The sequence below is a fragment of the Mustela nivalis genome (genome assembly GCF_964662115.1).
Source record: "Mustela nivalis genome assembly, chromosome: 3".
Classification (NCBI taxonomy): Eukaryota; Metazoa; Chordata; class Mammalia; order Carnivora; family Mustelidae; genus Mustela; species Mustela nivalis.
Genome location: NC_139022.1, coordinates 160384292 through 160404449, shown reverse-complemented (window position 1 = coordinate 160404449; position 20158 = coordinate 160384292). Strand labels below are relative to the sequence as shown.

At 34.0% G+C, this 20158-nt stretch overlaps 1 pseudogene across 1 annotated transcript; it reads left to right on the top strand.

The window, feature by feature from the left end:
- Window positions 1–1014: 1014 nt before the first annotated feature.
- On the top strand, window positions 1015–1595 carry LOC309861875 (small COPII coat GTPase SAR1A pseudogene; annotated as a pseudogene). The gene has a single exon. The product of its transcript is annotated as a small COPII coat GTPase SAR1A pseudogene (transcript).
- Window positions 1596–20158: the final 18563 nt, after the last annotated feature.

Genomic DNA, 20158 nt, shown 5'->3' with positions numbered 1-20158 from the left:
AATTATGTAACACGAATCAGGGGTGTTTGCTGTAGTCCGGACTGAGAACTTATCAGTAATCAGACACTGTTTTAGTAAAAGTGTAAAGGTCATTTGTTGTTGTTATTTGTATGTAAAAATAATGACTTTATCTTTAAAACTGTAGATGGTACTTTGAGCAGATTGCCATCAGAGAATTGCCAAGATATCGATCAGTTTGGGAGTTGGTGGCAGGAAATTAGAATGAGATACACAGCAAAGTGACAACAAATGTGCATATCTGCCTTTTTATCAGTTGTTTGTTTATTTATTTATTTATTTATTTTTTAAACAACAAAGAGAGACCTGTATAAATAGATCTTTAGCAAAGAAAGGAAAATCCTACATAGGATATACAAATGGAGAAATCATCTGATGGAGTAAAGTGAAGTCTTTCCACATTTAAACACAGGGAGAACCTTAGTCCTATGTCAGATTTTTCTTAAATGTATGTAATGTTCAAATTAACTGTATTAGACTATTTTAGTGATTCTCATTTATATTTTTTTATATATATAAATGATGAATGTGTTCAGCAAACATTCAAGTAGTTTATACACTCCAATTCCTTAAACAGATGAAGGGAATTGAGGTTAGTCAACACTTGGAAAATTATGTCTTCCTGTGTAAAACATCAGTTCCATAGTAAACAGTATCATAGAGGACAGCTGTGTTTCAGTTACTGTGTAATAACCAAGATCTTTGAGAAGGTACAGTTAACAAATCAAAATTAAGGGTAAAACCATGGAATAGAGTGACTAACACCAAACAGAGGAAAAGATCTTTGAAACTGAGTGAGTGTGACCTTGGATGGATTATCTGTTTACATGGTTGTCAAAGGGAAGGATGATGGTTAGAAAAATAAGAAAAGATGAGTAACTGGTGGTCCCAGGTTGTTGGGGGGGCAGGTGGTGGTGCTGCTGGGCTATATGCTGTGAGGGAGTGTGGAAGCCTCCTGCTGCCAGAGGAGCCCGTTGGCCACAGTAAGCATTAATGATGTATTTCTCCTTTGAGTGGATCAACAGTGTCCTCCAGTTCCTAGGACTCTATAAGAAATACGGAAAACTTGTATTCTTGGGTTTGGACGATGTAGACAAAACCACTCTTCTACACATGCTCAACAGTGACTGATTGGGCCAATATGTTTCAACATTAGATCCAACATCAGACAGGTGACAGTTGCTGGAAAGACTTTTATAACTTTTGATCTTGGCAGGCATGAGCAAGCAAGTCAGGTTTGGAAAAATTATCTCCCAGCAATCAGTGGGATTGTCTTTCCGGTGTATTGTGCAAATCATCCTCACCTCATGGAAACCACACTTGAGCTAAATGCTTTAATGACTAATGAAACAATACCAATGTGCCAATCCTTATCTTGGATAACAAAAGCAACAGAACAGGTGTAATCAGTGAAGAAAAGCTCCATGAGATATTTAGGCTTTTTGGATAGACCACAGGAAGGGTATTGTGACCTGGAAGGAGCTGACTCCCTGCCCCATGGAAGTGTTACTTGCAGAGTGCTCAAGAGGCAAGGCTATGGCAAGGGCTTCCACTGGCTTTCCCAGTATACTGATTGATGTTTGGACAGTGAAAGCAAAAGAGTTTTACTTCTCTGGACTGACCCTAAAAAAAAAAAAAAAAAAAATTAAAAAAAGCAAAGAAAAAGAAAAAAAAGAAGAGGACAAAATAAGAAAAGAAAGGATGACTATGAAAAATAAGTTAAAACTGTGAAATAATGAGGGAAATTACCTGGGATTAATAAGTGACAGAGGAATGCAGATTTTAACCTCTGTTGTACAACCACAATTTCCAAAGATTTTATTGTTATTATTATTATCAGATATTGTTATTGAAACAAAACTTATGCATACTAGAATAATTTTACAACAGCTTTTTCATTCTCAGGTTCTCTGACTCATTTCTGGTTGGTTAATTTCACCTTCTCTTAGATTTTTTAGATTTTGTCTATTTTTGAAAAGTATCTATAAAAAATTGAATTATAGATAGGCAGTTATTTTCTTTCAGATCATTAGAAATATTTTTTTTTATCTAAATTCTTGTTACCATGGTTGCTGTGGAAAGTTAATAGTCAATTTAATTCTTCCTTCTACAAAAAGTAATCAACCTTCGTTCCCCACACCCACCTATTTCCATTCCACTAGCTGTTGTATTCTGGAGTTTTATTATGATGTGTCTAAGAATGAATTTACTTTTATTTATTCCACTTTGGATTTGCTGGCTTCTTAGAATTAAGAGCTTGTGTCTTCCATCAATTTTGGAAAATCCTCAGACATTGTCTTTATAAAAGACATTCTGGCTCCAACCTACCTCTTGACTTATAGAGTTCCAATTAAATATTTGTTAGATCCTTGCTCTACCCTCTATAACTCTTTTTCTTTTTTTTAAGTTTTTTTTTTATTCACTGAGAGAGAGAGAGAGAGAGAGAGCACGCGTGTGAGAGCACAATCAGGGTGGAGGGTAGATGGAGAAGAAGAAGCAGCGCAGAGCAGGGAGCCTGATTCAGGGCTTGATCCCAGGACCCTGGAATCATGACTTGAGCTGAGGGCAGAAACTTAACCACCTGAGCCACCCAGGCCCCCCAACTCTATAACTCTTATTTAGCTTTTTGTACTTTATGTTTTTATGTTCTTCCATACTGCAATGTGACAATATTTACTTTTCAAATTTTTTCTCTCTAGCTGAATTTAATTTGCTGTAAAATCGTTTTTTAAATTAGGTTATTATTTCATTTGTAGATCTTATTTTATGTTTTAAAGATTATTTATGTATTTGTCAGAGAGAGAGAGAAAGAGCACAAAAGCAGAGAGAGAAGCAGGCTACCTGCTGAAGAAGGAGCCCAGTTAGGTGACAGGATCCCAGGACCCTGAGATAGTGACCTGAGCCAAAGACAGACCATTAACTGATTGAGCTACCCAGGTGTCCCTATAGATCTTACTTTAATTTAGGTTTTCTAGGTTTAGTCTTTTTCCTTCTGTTTTATATCTTTGTTCTTTAGTGAATCTCTTCCCCTGGCTATAGTTTTAAGGCACTTAAAAAAAATAGTAATTCCAGGGCACCTGGGTAGGTCAGTCGGTTAAGCTTCCCACTCTTGGTTTTGGCTCAGGTCATGATCTGAGGGTCCTGAGTTGGAGCCCCCTGGGGGCTCCCTATTCAGTGCAGAGTCTGCTTGTCCCTGTCCCTCTGCTCCTCCCTCCTTTCTCTCTCTCTCTCTCTCTAACATAGATACATGCATACATAAAATCTTCAAAAAAAAAATCCCAGTAAACATCATGTTTTATTGCTATTCCCATACATGACACTTAGTTTCCATAGGAGTTAGATTAATATTAATTGTATCCTGGCTATACAATTACTAAAATTAAATGATCTTTTTTGCATTAATCTTAGAGTTAAGGTAAATGTGATTTCTTCTAGTGAGTCTCTGATAGGTTCTGTGAGGCACTATTGTTCTTATAAGTTATACAAAAAGTGAACTCAGAATAGATTATAGACCTAAATAAAAAATATAAAACTATAAAACTTACAGAAATAAAAATAGGAGACATTGCTTTGGCTTTAAGTTTGATGATGAGTTTTACATACAACACAGAAGTACAGTATATTAAAAAATAATGAATTATACATTGTTAACATTCTCATGAAACAAATAAGATTTGAACCATGGTTGGGGAGAAAAAATTTACAAATCATGTATTTGATTAAAGACATTTTTCCTGGATATAAAAATAACACTTAAAAACCAATAATAAGAAAATAAACTACCCAGTACAAAAGTGGATGAATGATATCAATAGATACTTCATCAAAGATGATAGATTGCAAATATGCATATATAAATTTCCTCAAACATCATTTGTCACTAGGGAGATATAAATTCAAACAACAGTAAGATATATTTGTGCACTATAGAATGGTTCCAAAATCCAAAACAAACAAACAAACAAAAAGACCCCACAAAACTTGGTAATATAAAATCCTGGCAAGTATTATTCATGACTGGTTGAAATTAAAAATTGTACAGTCACTTTGAAAGGATCATTTGACAGTTTATTATAAAGTTAAACATAGATTTACAAGACAGTGTAGCATTCATGCTCCTAGATAGTTAAGTGAAAACTTACTTTTGTACAAAAACCTGTATGTTCATGCTTAGGGAAACTTTATTGATTTATAATCACAAAGAACTGAAAGCAACCAAGATTTCTTTCCATAGATGAATGGATATGCAAACTATATTGCATCTGTACAATGGACTATTTAGGAATAAAAATGTAACAACTTATCGATTTATGCAATACCAATGATCTTGGTAGAGACAAGCAGTTTAAAGGGCTTCTACTCTGCCTTTTTGTCATTCTTTTATAAAAATATCAGGAAAGCCAAGTGAAGATTCTTCTGGATTCTAAGAATCTTCATTATTATGAACTCAAGAACCAAGGTAGTGACTGCATGTTGTGTCTGTACATTCATTGATAAGCTTGAAACAGACTGAATTAATTATGGTTTTCCATATGCCCCTGCTCTACTAGAGCAGGGCATGATGGTGGTCTAGATCACCTCATATCATTCTTAGCTCAGGTGATGTTCCTATAACTCTTGTAAGATGTAGAAATGCTCCTCTGTGTAGAAAAATCTCAGTTTTCCTCCTGTGGTCCTCCTTTACTCCCACACTACAAGCATAGTACAGCCATCCTCAACAACACTTCCAACACTAGATATGTGTTTGTTTTGTTTTTCCTATAACAGGCAACTCTCTGTGACACCTATAATTTAACTCATTTCTGACATCATCTATCTGGAGATTGCATCAAATCCCACAAATCCCATCATTAAGGGTTCAGTCCCACAAGACTACCAATCTCCCCGCTTCAGATGTCAGTCACAAGTCCAGGCTGTGATTTGTGCTTCTGACCAACCAGAGGTTCCCACAACCCCACCTTGGGCTTGATTAATTTGCTAGAGGATCTCATAAAATTCAGGAAGAGTTTACTTACTGTTTACTTTTTTTTAAATGAAAATATATGATAAAAGATACATGTGAACATCAGATGGAAGAGATGCATAAGGAAAGGTCTGTGGGATGGGACACAGAACTTCCATGCCCTCTCCAGGTGCTACATTCTTTCTGAACCTCCCTGTGTTCACCAGCCTTGAAGTTCTCCAAGCCCCATAGTGAGGCTGCAAATGGAGTTAAGATTTGATCATGCTTACATGATGATCCCTACGTAAAGACCCCAATACTATGCGTAACAATCCATCCCGGTGGATGAATCTTAGTAATTATAACATATAATGCCAGAGGTTATTAGAGCCAGTTACTACCACTGGTGGAATCCTTACTGCTACCTGATGAAATTCCTGACTCTTAAACCAGGATTGTGCTTTCTGGGGTCACTTCTAATAGTAATGTCTTAGTCAAAATTTACTGAAAGGAGACTCTCAGTCAAAGATTATGTTACAAGAAGTTTATTTAAAAGGTTGTTTCCAGGACTACCATGAGGTAGGAGAAGTGGAAAAGAAATAACAGAAAATTATTAATATTAGTTATGTAATTCTAGCTGGCTAATAACACAGATCTTACCTCCTAGGGACTTTCTGATATAGTGTATTGAATACACATCAGATTTGTTTCATAAAGGGTGGGGAGGGAGAGTATTTACTCACCACCTCCAATCCCACACTGTTTGAGGGTCTATCCTTGGGTCTTAACTCTCTGGCATTTTATTGTAACAATAACATTTATATAAGAGAGCAAGTGTGAATATTAAATAAGGCATTTTTGCAAATAACTTATCAAAGTACTTATATAATAAGCTTCAGTAATATTAATATTGCTGGCCACTTGGGTGGCTTAGTCATTAAGCATCTGCCTTCTGCTCAGATCATGATCCCAGGGTCCTGGGATGGAGCCTCATTGGGCTCCCTGCTCGGCCAGAAGCTTGCTTCTCCCTCTCCCACTCTCTCTGCTTGTGTTCCCTCTCTCACTGTCACTCTCTCTCTCTCTGTCAAATAAATAAATAAAATCTTTTAAAAAGTTATAATTTTACTCTTATTAAAATCATTTTCAAATATCAGACATTTGATAATGGTCTGTGTCAGAATGTAAGCACTATGCGTAACACTTTGTTCTTCAAATTATCTTACACAACATCAGAGAAGTGCTACTTGGTGGTATGTATTTGTTTTCAAAGTTTATCACCAATGAATATTTAAAAATTAGAGTTCATTTTTCAAGTTCAAACTTATAAAACATACCTGCTATGACTACATCTTTTAAAATTTAGTGTAGGTTTCAAACAACAAGAGGAGTACAGTATCTTTGAATCCTAAAACAGCAAATGACCTTTGTTTAACATCTCGGGTAAGGTTTTTTGCCTCTAGGCTTTATGACCCATTGAGAATAAGGTTGCCTTTTTAAAAATTTATTTATACAGATTTTGAGGAAAGCATTTTTAAAGTTTGTCTGAGTTAACATTCTTCATCTCAAAGCTATATCACATAAGCACTTCAAAACCTGGCCTTTTTGACCTCAGCCCTCCTTTTCTCAGAGCAGTCAAAATAGAACAATATCCACCTGTTTGAAACCCAACATTTCTAATCAGTCCATTATCCATTCTGAGTTGTCTCTTGGTCTGTGTATGTTCATATTTTTTCAGAGGCGTGGGGACAAAGTGGAGAAAAACAACTAATATAAAATAAATTAATATTTGAAGAGACTCTAGAAATTTCCAACTCCTTCTCTTTATGAATGAATAGATAAAAATGGAGACTAAGTACATATATAACAAAAATTCTCATCTTAGTGTAGATTATATTATAGTTTTTAATGTGCATTCATTTTAATTGCTTTGTAGTATTTAAATCTAATATTTTAGAAATTCAAAGGATTTTAAAGCTAGGAAGTTTAGAATAATGTTACTGGTAACAATTGAAAGGTGTGTCTATATTGATTCAGGTAATTCTAAAATCACTATTTTATATTATTTCAGTTTACAATTTTGTGAGAAAATTACCTCTTCCAGTTTTCATATTTTACATATACATATTTATTTTGATGAGGATGGAATAATAAAGATTTACAGAAACAAATATTGTGGGGAAAATATAAAAGACTCGAATTCTTAGTGTAAATATTTCTGTTGTATTATATCCTGTTCTTTGAAATGCATCCGCTAACATGCTAAATCTGATGTTCATTCTCAATAATGTCTGCAAAGTGAAATATTTTTTAAAAAAGAAAACAACATTTATCTTGTATTTGCGTGTGTTTTATTCACTTCTATAAAGTGCGGGGCTGGGGAAGGCAAGATGAAAAGGTATGATAGTGCTGAGTGGTGGAATTTGGCACAATAGCTCTCGAGTGTATAATACAGCCAACAGGGAGACTAAATGCATCAGGACGTATTTATATTGACAAAGGAGTCATTCTTTGTAGTGTTTAGAAGAAGGATTCTGCCATGACCCACATAACAAATTGCTGTTGTCTGACCTCATTGAAACAAGACCTTGGTGAAGTACATTCAGTGGAGCTGATGTAGTAGAGGTTCTCTTACCACAGCATTGCTGGAGGGCCACGATTATTCTGCCCCTCATTTCCTGGACTACTAAACACTTGATAAAGAGTCTTATCACCTTGATCCCAGAGCTCTTTTACTAAGAGACTGAAAAGGAGAGGCTGTGTTACCACAGAGTGGCATGTTATTTTCTGAAGAGTTAAGACTACTGAATGAAAGAAAGAACTACAGAGTGAAGTAAAACCTTGTTTTTGTTGTAGCACATTCAGTCAGCAGTTTGCATTAAGAGTTGTTGTTGGTTTTTTTTGTTGTTGTTTTTTTTCCTCCTCACTTTGTATTCTGTTATCTTGTGCACTGGAGCAGCCAAAAGCAACCAGCTTCTAAAAGGCCTCCCCCTTCAATCATCTCACTTCCACTTCAGATGTACAGTTTATTAAAAAGAGAAGAGAAGAAGAAACGGAGGGTTATGGAGCAGACGAAGGTGGGGGGTTGGGTGGAACACTGGGTTCCATGCAACCATGGGGTTGCATGGAACACTGGGTGTGGTGCTAAAACAATGAATCTTGAACACCGGAAGAAAAATAATTAAGATGTTTAAAAGCAAAGGGAAGACATATATAGTTTGTTTTATAACACATTGCTATTTCTTATAGGTTATGTTTGTCTTAAAACCGCAGTGTTTTTCTTACAGTATACTTATGTATGGATTTTTGCCTATTAATATTCATTAAGGACTTATTAAGTAGACACTGTCATGTGATTGACTGCCCTGGAGCAGACACATTAGAAATGACTTTTCAGACATTTCCAGGGTTAAAAACAATATGATTGTAAAGATTTATTTTATATATATAATATTGACGTTTTTAAAATTTTTTCAAACTAAATAAACTCAAGTCTGAAAAATTACAAAACAATTTTTCCAAAATGAAAATGTGAGAACGTTTAGTCCTCATTAAGTACTTCCTGTCACTACTGCTGAGCAGGCGGTTCTATATTCACTTAGAATAACTAAAGTAATCTTTGGTAATTTTTCTAATAGCCAATAAAGAACTGAATCTTACACACCACCAGACAGCTTAAAAGCTAAGCTCTTTAATTGTTGTTCTTAATGTTCCATTTAATATTTTATTGCTGAAAGCAGTCAGGAGGAAAGCACTGGTTTATAATTTTCATTTTGAAGTGTGTTTCGTGGATTTCATTCTTACTGAATTGATTTTGCGAGAAAGTTGTTTCAAGCACTTTGTCCAGAATACCTTAAATTAAATAACAATGTCGGGAAAAAATCCAGGCCGATTAGTCATGGGAGTTATCAAGACTAAAACACTGGTATCTGAAAAGCTCTTTCTCACCATTTTAACACCTTTAATGAAAGTGTGGAGAATATTGCAGTTTGGCTGTATTAGGGACTTTTGATAGGTGAGAAAAATTTATAAAACTGTATTTATGTTTTCTAAATATTTTTGAAAAAAAATTTTTTGGTTTAGATTAGGGAAATATATGTATATGGTCTCCCCCCCTCCTTTGAGTTTACGGCATGTTGTAGATTAATAAAATGTGGAAACAAGGCACAAAAATAACTTAGAGATGGGTAGCAACTTCAGTCAACCTAGAGAAATAGAAATCAACCTGTGATTGACTGAATCATGTTCCCCTCAATATGCTGAGGCCTTAACCTCTAATGTGACTATATTTGGAAATAGGGCCTTTAAAGAGGTAGTTAAGGTAAAATAAAGTAATAAAGGGGGGGCCCAAGTCCAATCTGACTGATGTCTTTATAGGAAGAGGAAGAAACACCAGAGAGATACATGTACAAAGAAAGGGACATCTGAAGACAGCAATAAAGTGGCCATCTGCAAGCCAAGGAGATAAGATTTAAGAGAAACCCAATCTTCTGGAACTTTGATCTTAGACTTTCAGCCTCCAGAACTTTAAGAAAATAATTTCTGTTGTTTAAGTTACATAGTCTCTTGTATATTGTCATGGCAGGCTGAGTATACCAACACAATACCATGCCAAGGCAGGAAAATAGCTATTTTCCATAAAGATAATTTTTAAATTACTAAAGTATATGCATTTCAAAACACATTTATCCTAATTGTCTCTGATTGTGCTATACAGAACTCTTTCATTAAATTTTAATAAAGATGTATCATTATAACAAGACATACTTACCTTACATAATTTTCACGGCATTTTAATTATGAGTAAGCTAGGTTGAAAAATATAAAAAGCATTGGAACTTAGAAAAATGTTGGGAAAAATATACTTCTGCCACTTTTTTGTGTGTGTTTCTAAATGAAAGATTCTATTACTTGCTATGTATTTAGCTTTTAGCTTAAAAAAAAAAAAAATGTGACTACCAACTTGCCTGCCAGTTTGCCATCTTCAAACTTGATTTTAGTTACCGTCCAATAAACCAAGCGAACTAAGGAAGAGCTGAGTCTAATACCTTTCAAGAAAATTGCAATTTTTTTGTCCATTTGGTTTAGGAATAGCCATACAAACTAGTTCTGAGTAGTGCTTCATGGATTAAAAACTGCCGAGATTCCTTGAGGGGTATTTTTTCATTGCAAAGAACAAATGCACAGGAAAAGTTACTCTTTATCCTGCCACTCAGTGTGGTTGGGTAAGAGCATGATTAATGAAACTATGACACCCATGTGTGAACATGAATGGACAAACTTAAATGTGAACTCCACATGTAGTGAGGGACAGTGAAAATATAGAAAGAGACTGGCCCTAGATGGCATTATTGAGTTGCTGAAATAACTAACTGTGGAGCTGCCTGGCCTCCGGATTTGGTATGATAGGAGAAAAACACAATCCTGAAATTAAACAATTTTTACTTATTTTTTTTCTGCCACTCATACCCAAAATGCACTAATAATTAACATGAATATATTCAAAATTTACTCTATAACCAGACTAGAATAATTTATTTGTATGCACTACCTTAATTAGTCAATCCAAAGTGCCTATAAAATATAAATTATTTTAGTCTTTCTCTTACAAATAAAGAGCATGGAAACCAAAGTTTAGAAAGTTAAGAAATAAAATACAGGCAAAAATCTAGTATAAACTCAAATGGTTCAAGCCATAGAGCTCTACTTTTTTTGTTATCAAAGCTATTCTTTGTATTCCTTTATTATTTAGATATTGTCATATAAGCCATTAGTTTGGTTTCTATACTTCTTAACTACTGATGATGAATGATTACACGTAATTTAATCTGACAACATATTTGTATAATTTACTGCATAAATAGACAATGAAATAAATAAATAAAACCCGTCCTCATATCAGAAGATATTTAAAACTAAAATCAGACACAAGACAAATAAAATATAGAGTAGTATAAGTTAGTGAATATTATTATAAAATTGTCCAATTATATGCAAAATGTGACATGTGCCTGGAGGTGGGAAGAATTAATTCTAACCTTGATGGATAAAATGGTTAGATGTAGACGGAAACATTGAATGGTACTTTTGAAAAACATGTTTAAATTTTCAAAAGGCAAATTAGAATTTCACTTGCTGATGAAAATAGAGTGAGTTCCATAAAGATTTACCCTCCCACTCCCACTAGAAACAACTAAAAGAATGGGGAAAAAATATATGAAACATATCAAAAGTCAGGGAATGAAGCACAGCTAGCTATCCCTGTAAAACCAGAAACGAATGAGCTTTAGAAATGTCCCAGCTTACGGACTAGAAAAATTTTCTAGGATGCTGAACAATGGAGCCCAGAAATCTCCATCAGGTGATGGGATAGGACTTGAAGTCCATGCAAGCCAAGGCAGCTAAAGTAAACAAGACCAACGCCACAGAAGAGAGAGATGCACAGACATCAGGGGTCTGCAGAGGGTTATTTTAATAGTCCTCAGGTATTCAGGGGAATGCGATCATTATGTGTATTTGAAGAAACTCTCTAAGGCAGAGAAAAGAACCAACTAAAATAATTACAGAAAACAGAATACACAGGGGACTAGGAATAGTGCCAACAGCTAGAATAGAAAACTTCATAATTCAGGTAATATCAGTCAGAGTACTAAAAAGGGCCTTGCCAAAGTAGTGCAGAAATACAGTTCTAGACAAATGACATTCTGGGTCTGACTAATAAATCTTAAAATCAAGAATTGGAAAGAACCAGTTGTTCTCAGTAAGTCTATCCAAGTCCTATGAAAAAAAATAATCGCAAGAATATTTATAGAAATGTAAAACTATCAATACAAAATAAAGTTAAAATTCAGTGTCTGCATCCAATTACAACTAACAGGATGCAAAGAAGCAGGGAAATAAAATCCATAACGAGGAGAAAAATCAATGAACTCAAACTGATCAGCAATAACACAGATGACAAAATTAGTAGAGACATTCAAAGAGGCATTAGAACTTTATTTTATATATTTAGGAAGCTAAAGATGGGAGATATTTAGTAAATATATGGAAGATATAAAAATACTTACTGTTGTACCCTGCCTGAGATTAAAACAGATGAACACTGAAGAAGAAAAGATTAGTGAATTTTAAGACATACTAATTTTGGAAGGAGATTCTTCATGGTTTCTCACATTATTGTATGTCCTTTGAGGTGAAGGCCTGATTGTCCTTTGTTCTGGACTATCTTTTCAAGGAAAATTCAGTGGTGAACGGATTTTGGAGATAGAGATAATGTTTCCCACTGGAGCAAATAATAAGTACAGTTGACACTTTAACAAATACAGGTTTGAACTTGGGGGATAGTGGCTCTATCTTTTAAATAATAGCATTATTAAGATAAATATACCCATTTAAAGAGTATCATTCAATGGTATTTAGTATATTCTGTATTTTTAGTATTTGGATCACTCTTAAAAGAAAACCCCCAACCATTAGGGTTCGCTCCCTGTTGCCTCCAGCTTTCTCTCACATCCATACCAGCTCTAAGGCACTAATCCACTTTCTGTCTGTATAGATTTGCCTATCTGGACAGTTGGATTAAATGGAATTATATATGTGCCGTCCTTTGTGATTGGCTTCTTTCACTTAGCATAATCCTTGCAGAATTCATCTTTGTTGTACTATGACTAAGTAGTTCATTTCTCCTTGTGTCTGAGTAATATTCCATTTTATAGATAGATATTTTGCTTATCCATTCATCAGCTGATGGACTTTTGAGTTGTTTGTACTTTTTGACTATTAAGAATACTGCTGCTATAAACATTAGTGCACAAGGTTTAAGACAGTACAGTCATATGGAGGCTATCTCTGTATTTATGCTGGGACATTTGCAGCCTCTTTAAAATGCATGTTTTCTAATATTTGCTGTGGGAATTTAACATGTCACACATGGTTTTCTCTCTACAGATTTAACAAACACATTTTGTCCTTCAACTACTCTATTTAAATAAAAGCATACTGTCATTAATGACCTCTCTGTTAAGTAACTTAATCCAGTTAAAATATTTTTAAAATATACTTTAAAAAGAGCAAGCTGCATGAATTAAGAACTCCATTCACCACATATGTTGGCCACAGAGGTACTGTAAGTTTTCATCCTAACCATCATCTGGAGTGCTTCTATTAGTGACATGGGACAGATGATGAGAAGAAATACTTGATATAGGTATTCCACATTTTGTAGCAAAATAAAAGATGCTGAATTTGGCATTTTCAGACTCTACTTTAAATCTAACATATATTTAATGATTGCTGAATATAAAATGTAATTCCATGGGCTGGAGTATGAGTAAGATAAATGAAATATGGTCCCTGACCTCATACAGTATCATGATACAGTGCAGCAAATAAGCAGGCATAAAGTGAGATAGCCAGTTGATTGAAAGGGAAAAAGGAAGAAGTATGAGTATAGGTTGAATATGATAGTATTCAAATCTGTAATTATAAGCCTGATGTTAAACCTAAAACAATACTTTAGTATTCTGTATTTCCTAAACTCATTTGTCCATAAACCTTTATGGGGAAGGGTAATCTTTCATTATCAGTATTTTTCAGAAATAACTGAAAATGCTAACAAGATATGTACATTTATACATATATACATATATGCAAATATACATACATATATAAATTTATATGTATGTTATTTCCCCTTATCCTTCTTTGATGATAACTCCTCTTCCTTTTCCCTTTCTTCTCTTCTTCTTTTTCTCTTGCTTCTCCTTTTCCTTCTTATTTAGTTTTTCCCAAACAGTGTATTTCAAAGAAGAATATAATCTTGTATGAGAAGATAGAAGAGCACGTTGGATCAATGAAGCTATTTTAAATTCCATCCTGGAGACATGACCAATGCAGAAGAGTCCTTAGTGGCTTGGAAAAATCTTATAGGCTTTGAACACTTGGGTGGCCAGATAATTATTCAATACAATATATGGACAATTACCACATATAGTAAAGGCTGTGGATATTCACTTTAGAAAATACTGATGCATAAACGTCTTCACCAATAATGGATAACACAGACAGGGTGGAATATAAAAACATGACTTACCAGAATGATCACTCTCTTTAAAAATTTTCCAATTACTCTGTTTTCTATGCATGTTGGCCAGAATCTCTATGAATTGCAAGGATTGTGTGTTCTTTTGGAACAACAGCATGAGGTGGGACAACTCCCTCTACCTAAAGAATATTTTAGAATTTTCTGAGCTGTTTTAGATTACTATCATTTGGAGAGTGCAGTATTGCTAGACACATTGCAGTGATCCTGTCTGACTATCTTAAAAAGAATCATTAATCATGTGTGTGAAATGTTGCTTACTAAGACTCGAAAATAACAATAATTAATATGTAAAAGTCAAGTATTTTTGCACAACTTGAATTTTCCAAGAATGAAACTAAAATCAAGGGTAGCTTATACAGTTGATCCTTGAACAATATGAGTTTGGACTTTGCACATCCACTGTGAATGGATTTTTTAATAAATACAGTATAGTGTACAGATAAGTGCTTTCTTAATAGGATTTTCTTAGTAGCATTTTCTTTTCTCTAGCTTACTTTATTGTAAGAATATAGTATATAATACATATAACTTAAAATAGTGTTAATTAACTATTTATGCTATCAGTAAAGCTTCCAGTCAGTACTAGACTATTAGTTAAGTTTTCAAGGATTTAAGTTATACGTGGATTTTTGACTGCTCAGGGAGTTGGCCCCCTAATCCCCACATTGTTCAAAAATCAATTATATATTTACTGCCCTTTCTAAAAGATTTGAGTTTCTTAACCCTCTATAATGTACTCCCCTGTGTGTGCAGTCTTTCCTTTTCTATGTTACCCTTAAAGTATTGGGGCCTGGGAAACCAGTAAAAATGCTGTTACATGGGCCACTGCTATTTCTCTTAAAATAAGGATTTTTTTTTGTTCTTAAAACAGGAGTCTTGTGTTTTCCACCACCATCATTATAGTGTGACAGGTTAAATTGTAAACTTGCAAGTGGAGTAAAATTTCACACCTCTCACAGTTTTTGGTGGTTATAGTGCTGGATAAGAAGTCAAGAGGCTGGGTGCCTGGGTGGCTCAGTGGGTTAAGCCGCTGCCTTCGGCTCAGGTCATGATCTCAGGGTCCTGGGATCGAGTCCCATATCGGGCTCTCTGCTCAGCAGGGAGCCTGCTTCTCTCTCTCTCTCTCTGCCAGCCTCTCTGCCTACCTGTGATCTCTCTCTGTCAAATAAATAAATAAAATCTTTAAAAAAAAAAAAATAAAAAAAAAAAGAAGTCAAGAGGCTGAAAGAAACATAAATTTCCAAAACAGGAAGGAAAGGGTCCTTGGAGAGCAGTCATTACTATTTAAAGAGAATTCGTGGAAATTGACTGTAAACATTTTAATCAAATAGTATGATTAGCAAATAGTACTGCCTATTAATAAGGAGGGATTGGAGAGGTAGTTACAGATTGAGTACTGGGAAGATGTTTAAGGAACTGATCTTCCTGTCAGTGGACTTCCTTGCTAGTCTGGTGTGCTGCCTCAGGCCCAACTTTTCATAACTTATCCAAGATTCATCGTGAATTGGCAGAGTTTTTTTCTCCCTTTCAGTATTTCAGTCAGTTTCAGAGAAAAATCTACACTCACTAAATGTGAAAGGAAGAAAACTTGTGGTCACTATAGGTGGAAACCAGGTTCTTCATTAGAAATTTGGGTAGTTCACTTGAGAGATAAAGAGGCAGAGAGTATAATGCCTATTAAGGAAGAAAGGGTCATCTTACTATTCAACCCCTTCCATATTCCATCCTGCCACTACAGATCTATTGTTGTTCCAAGAGATAGACGATTCCAGAACTTCTTATATTCAATACTGATTCCTATAATTCAATTTTGTCCCTCTGGACAAACTTTCCCTGACACAGATAATACTTCTGTGGGAAACCATGGATAAGAAATTGACTAGTATTCAGTTGCTTACTGCCCCAAAATGAGTTTTCAGTGCTAATGAAGATGACTCACTGGAGAATGAGAAACTGACCCAATGGAATATAGAAAAATCTTTGTATTTTTTCCTACTGCTCTGGAAAATTCACCTAGCTTTTAGATGAAGAAATAAATCTGAAATGTTTATAAATTTGATGAAAGCCATAAACTCATATAGCTAAGAAGCTCTTTGAAACCAAAGTATGAGAAGCGTTAAATGATTATATAATCAAATTGCGTAAAAACAGTAACAAAAGGAAAATATTTACAGCAGCTACTGAGAAAGAGACATTGGATACTAAGGAACAAAAAGGGATAACAGCAGATTTTTCACTGAAAGCAGTATAAGATATAAGACTTATGTGCTTAAGCATATTCTATTGAACAAATGCCTAAAATATTGAAGAAAAAAAAATTTTGAATGCATTACCCAGGAAAAATACTTTCAAAAAAATGTGAAATAAATACCTTCAGACATACAAAGACCAAAAGCTTTTATCCCCACTAGACTTCAGCTACAAGAAATAAAGAATTTCCACATTCATGTGGAGTATTGTGCTTGTCATACTTGATGCAAGTCTGGATTTGTACAAAAGAATGGAGAGCACTGGAAAATCTTAAGACATAGATAAATATAAAAGTTGTGTTTTTTGAAGATTTTGTCTATTTGACAGAGAGAGAGAGCACACACAAGCAGGGAGTATGGCAGGCAGAGGGAGAAGCAGGCTCTCCACTAAACAGGGAGCCCCATGTGGGGTTCCATCCCAGGACCCTTGGGATCATGACGTGAGCTGAAAGCAGAGGCTTAACCCACTGAGCCACCCCCAATATAAAGGTTTTTTGTTTGTTTGTTTGTTTTTAGATTTTATTTATTTATTTGACAGAGATCACAAGTAGGCAGGGAGGCAGGCAGAGATAGAAAGGAAGGGAAGCAGGCTCCCCACTGAGTAGAGAGCCTGATGTGGGGCTTGATCCCAGGACCCTGGGATCATGATCTGAGCCAAAGGCAGAGGCTTTAACCCACTGAGCTACCCAGGCGCCCCTCAATATAAAGGTTTTAAAATTTAATCTTTTTAAGAAACAATGAACTACTTAAATAAAAGTGATAATGTTGCATATATATTGGTTAAATATGTGACAAAAAGAAAGGAGAAATAATTGTGTACTATTTTAAGTTTCTTATATATGCACAGTTGTATATATCACTTAAAATTAGACTGAGATAAAATAGTGATAATTCTATAAATACCCACAAAATAATATGAAATAATAATAGTTAATAATCCTCCAAGAAAAAAACAAATTGAGATCATACAAAATATCTATTTCTTCCAAAACAGAAAAGAAAAAAAGTACAAAAACATATTGGACAAATAGAAATCAAAGAGCAAGGTAGTAGATTTAAAACCAATTCTTTCAATTGTCATTAAATATAAATGGCATATACATGCTATTAAAAGGAAGAGATTGTCAGATTGGATAAGAAAGTAATATCAACTGTACATTGCCTACATAAGCTTATCATATAAATATTCAAAAGTTAAAATAAAAGATGGAAGAAAAATTTACCTTGCTAATACTAACAGAAAAAGATGGAGTGGCTTTAATAATATCAGAGAAAGTATATTTAGGAGCAGAATATTACAAACTATGATGAAAATCATTTCATAATGACCAGGGATCAATTCATTTGAGACCATTGAAGAGCAAGTTTAATACTTCAAGGGCAAATATCAGCTTCTTTACTTTAGTAAAACATGATTAAATAGGCTATATATGTCCTTCCCAAACCTATGAAGACTGTAGGTGTGTGATCAATATTTAGAAATTCAAAGACCTATACATAGATCCTATAAAATAATAAGAAAGTCTGAGCTTGTAAGGGTAAGAAAAGCAAAGTTAGCCATTAAAAGAAAAAAAAAAAATAGTTGCTAGATTTAATCCTTCTGTAAATACCTGTATCACTAATGTTACTATTCATTATTTGTGGTCAACTATCATCTGATCATATTAAAAGTAAAAGGAGGCTTTTATTTGACATGAGCTATAGAGAGGAAATCATGTTATTGGAAATCTGATCAAATCATTTAAGTGATTATTTTGTCCAGGTCAAGTTAATGAGTTCATTTCTACTAAAAATAAGTTAGCATAGTCGTGTTCTTGGAAATCAGTTTTTCTTCCTAACACTGGCTCTCAAATTACTGAATTTGTCACAAGGGCAAATATGTGGATTAAACCTTGAGAATTTAATCTACACTAATTATTGGAAAAATAAGATAGCCACATTCTTCATAGGATTTGTCTTTACAGAGACCAGAAACAATGCTTTAAAATATGTATAATAAACATTATGAATTACTTGATTAGCAATAAAGTAATTGATTATGGCTTAGAGTTGGTTTTGTCAATTGTTTTCTAATTTGTAATATATAACCGTGATATATAAGGAAGGGAAAATACTGGAATATTGAAATAACAGTAAAAGATGCTCTTGGGGTTTAGCTAGCTTATGGTAGTATAAAAACAATCTTAAAACCCCAGTGCTTTCATCACTAAATAATTCATGCTCATTTCACAAGAGGTTTTCTGCTTAATTAATTATGCCTCTTCTAGACTCTGCTGGGCTTTGTGAGCTCACCTGAGTTAAGCTTGCTCTGGCACAATATTATCTTTTCATGATATGAAAGATAAGAAATGTCACAACTTCAGAAATGTTGCTCTAATGGTTGAGGGTCAGAACAAGAAGGATGAGCTGAAATACATGGTACTTCTTAAGATTTCTCCAAAAGTGACTCTTTGTCAGTTTGCCTCACAATCCATTGAATAAAAAAATAAAATAAAAATAAAAAGTCATATGGGATGAGTATAACTCCAATTAGAAGTAAGTGAATAGTCAAGGGGAATTTTCCAATTAGTTGCAGGAATATTATAGACTTTTTAAAATATTAATGCAACTTTAAAGAAATTAGGAAAAGATTGCCTTCTGATGATTCATCAAATAAACTTTAATCCTCAGTTTACATATTTATTCAATATTGTAGATATATGTATAATCTGAACACTGTCTTTGTTGAAAATACTGGTTTAATGTGTTTTGGTATAATACAGGGGATGTTAAAGGTGAATAATAGGAATGTTGGAAAAGTTAAAATGTAGTCTCATAAAAAGGAAAGTCTAGACAAAAACGACTAAAAGTATGATAAGATCAATAACAGAACCAATACAATGCTAAATGTCCAGAGTATAGCCCATGAATAAAAGAAGAATAGGTAGAATAAAAGAAGAATAGGTTTTATTAGAAAGTTTAGGAAAACTTTTTCACAGAATTTTGAGTTCAGGGCACACCTTAATAGGGAAGAGTTAGGTAACACAATAAAATTTTAAGGCATGCAAAGTTTTTTTCTCCAACAAAACAAATAAATTAAACAACTATTGAGCAATCATAATGTGTTAGGATTTTACTAAATGGTGTGGATAGAAAGATTAAAAGAACTTATTAACTTAATTCACAAACATACGATTCTCATGCATTCATGTAATCTATGAATCTCATACATTAGGTGAAAAAGATGAGAAAATAAATTATAACATAAAAATCATGAAAAATTATATATCAAATTAGCAGTTTAATCTGGTTTTCTATAGACTTAGATGGCATAGAATTGATTATCCTTCCTAATGTGCAAATGAATCATGTAGCATGTACAGCCATGTACATGCTGTCATAAAGGCTGATTGCCTTTAAATTATTTTGTCTATATAAGCAATAACTGTAACCATCTTCATTCTCATATTTACTTACAGAAATACTCAAAAATGTTCCTTCACTCATGTCTTTATAATAATCTATTTATTTGTGCATTTAAAAGTAAACTTATGCAAAAAAATCTCCAAATAATAACTATTATATAAGAATAGCCTCCTCATTATAAGAATGTAAGGCTCAAAATTGGAAATTATTTTTTTCCGGCTTCTGCATTAGATCTCATTTTATGTGTCATGGAAATGCAAACTGGAATCTTATATCAGATCAGGGTATCTATAAATAAGTTCTGAGAATTCTTAGTCTCAAAGTTGTTGCTCAAATATCACTAATTATAATTATTCTCAATTGCAGAAAACATTGAAACATTCATTTCTTCTATTACTGTGGTTCTCAGCTGGGAAGAGAATGATTTTGCCAAGCCCCCGAGGG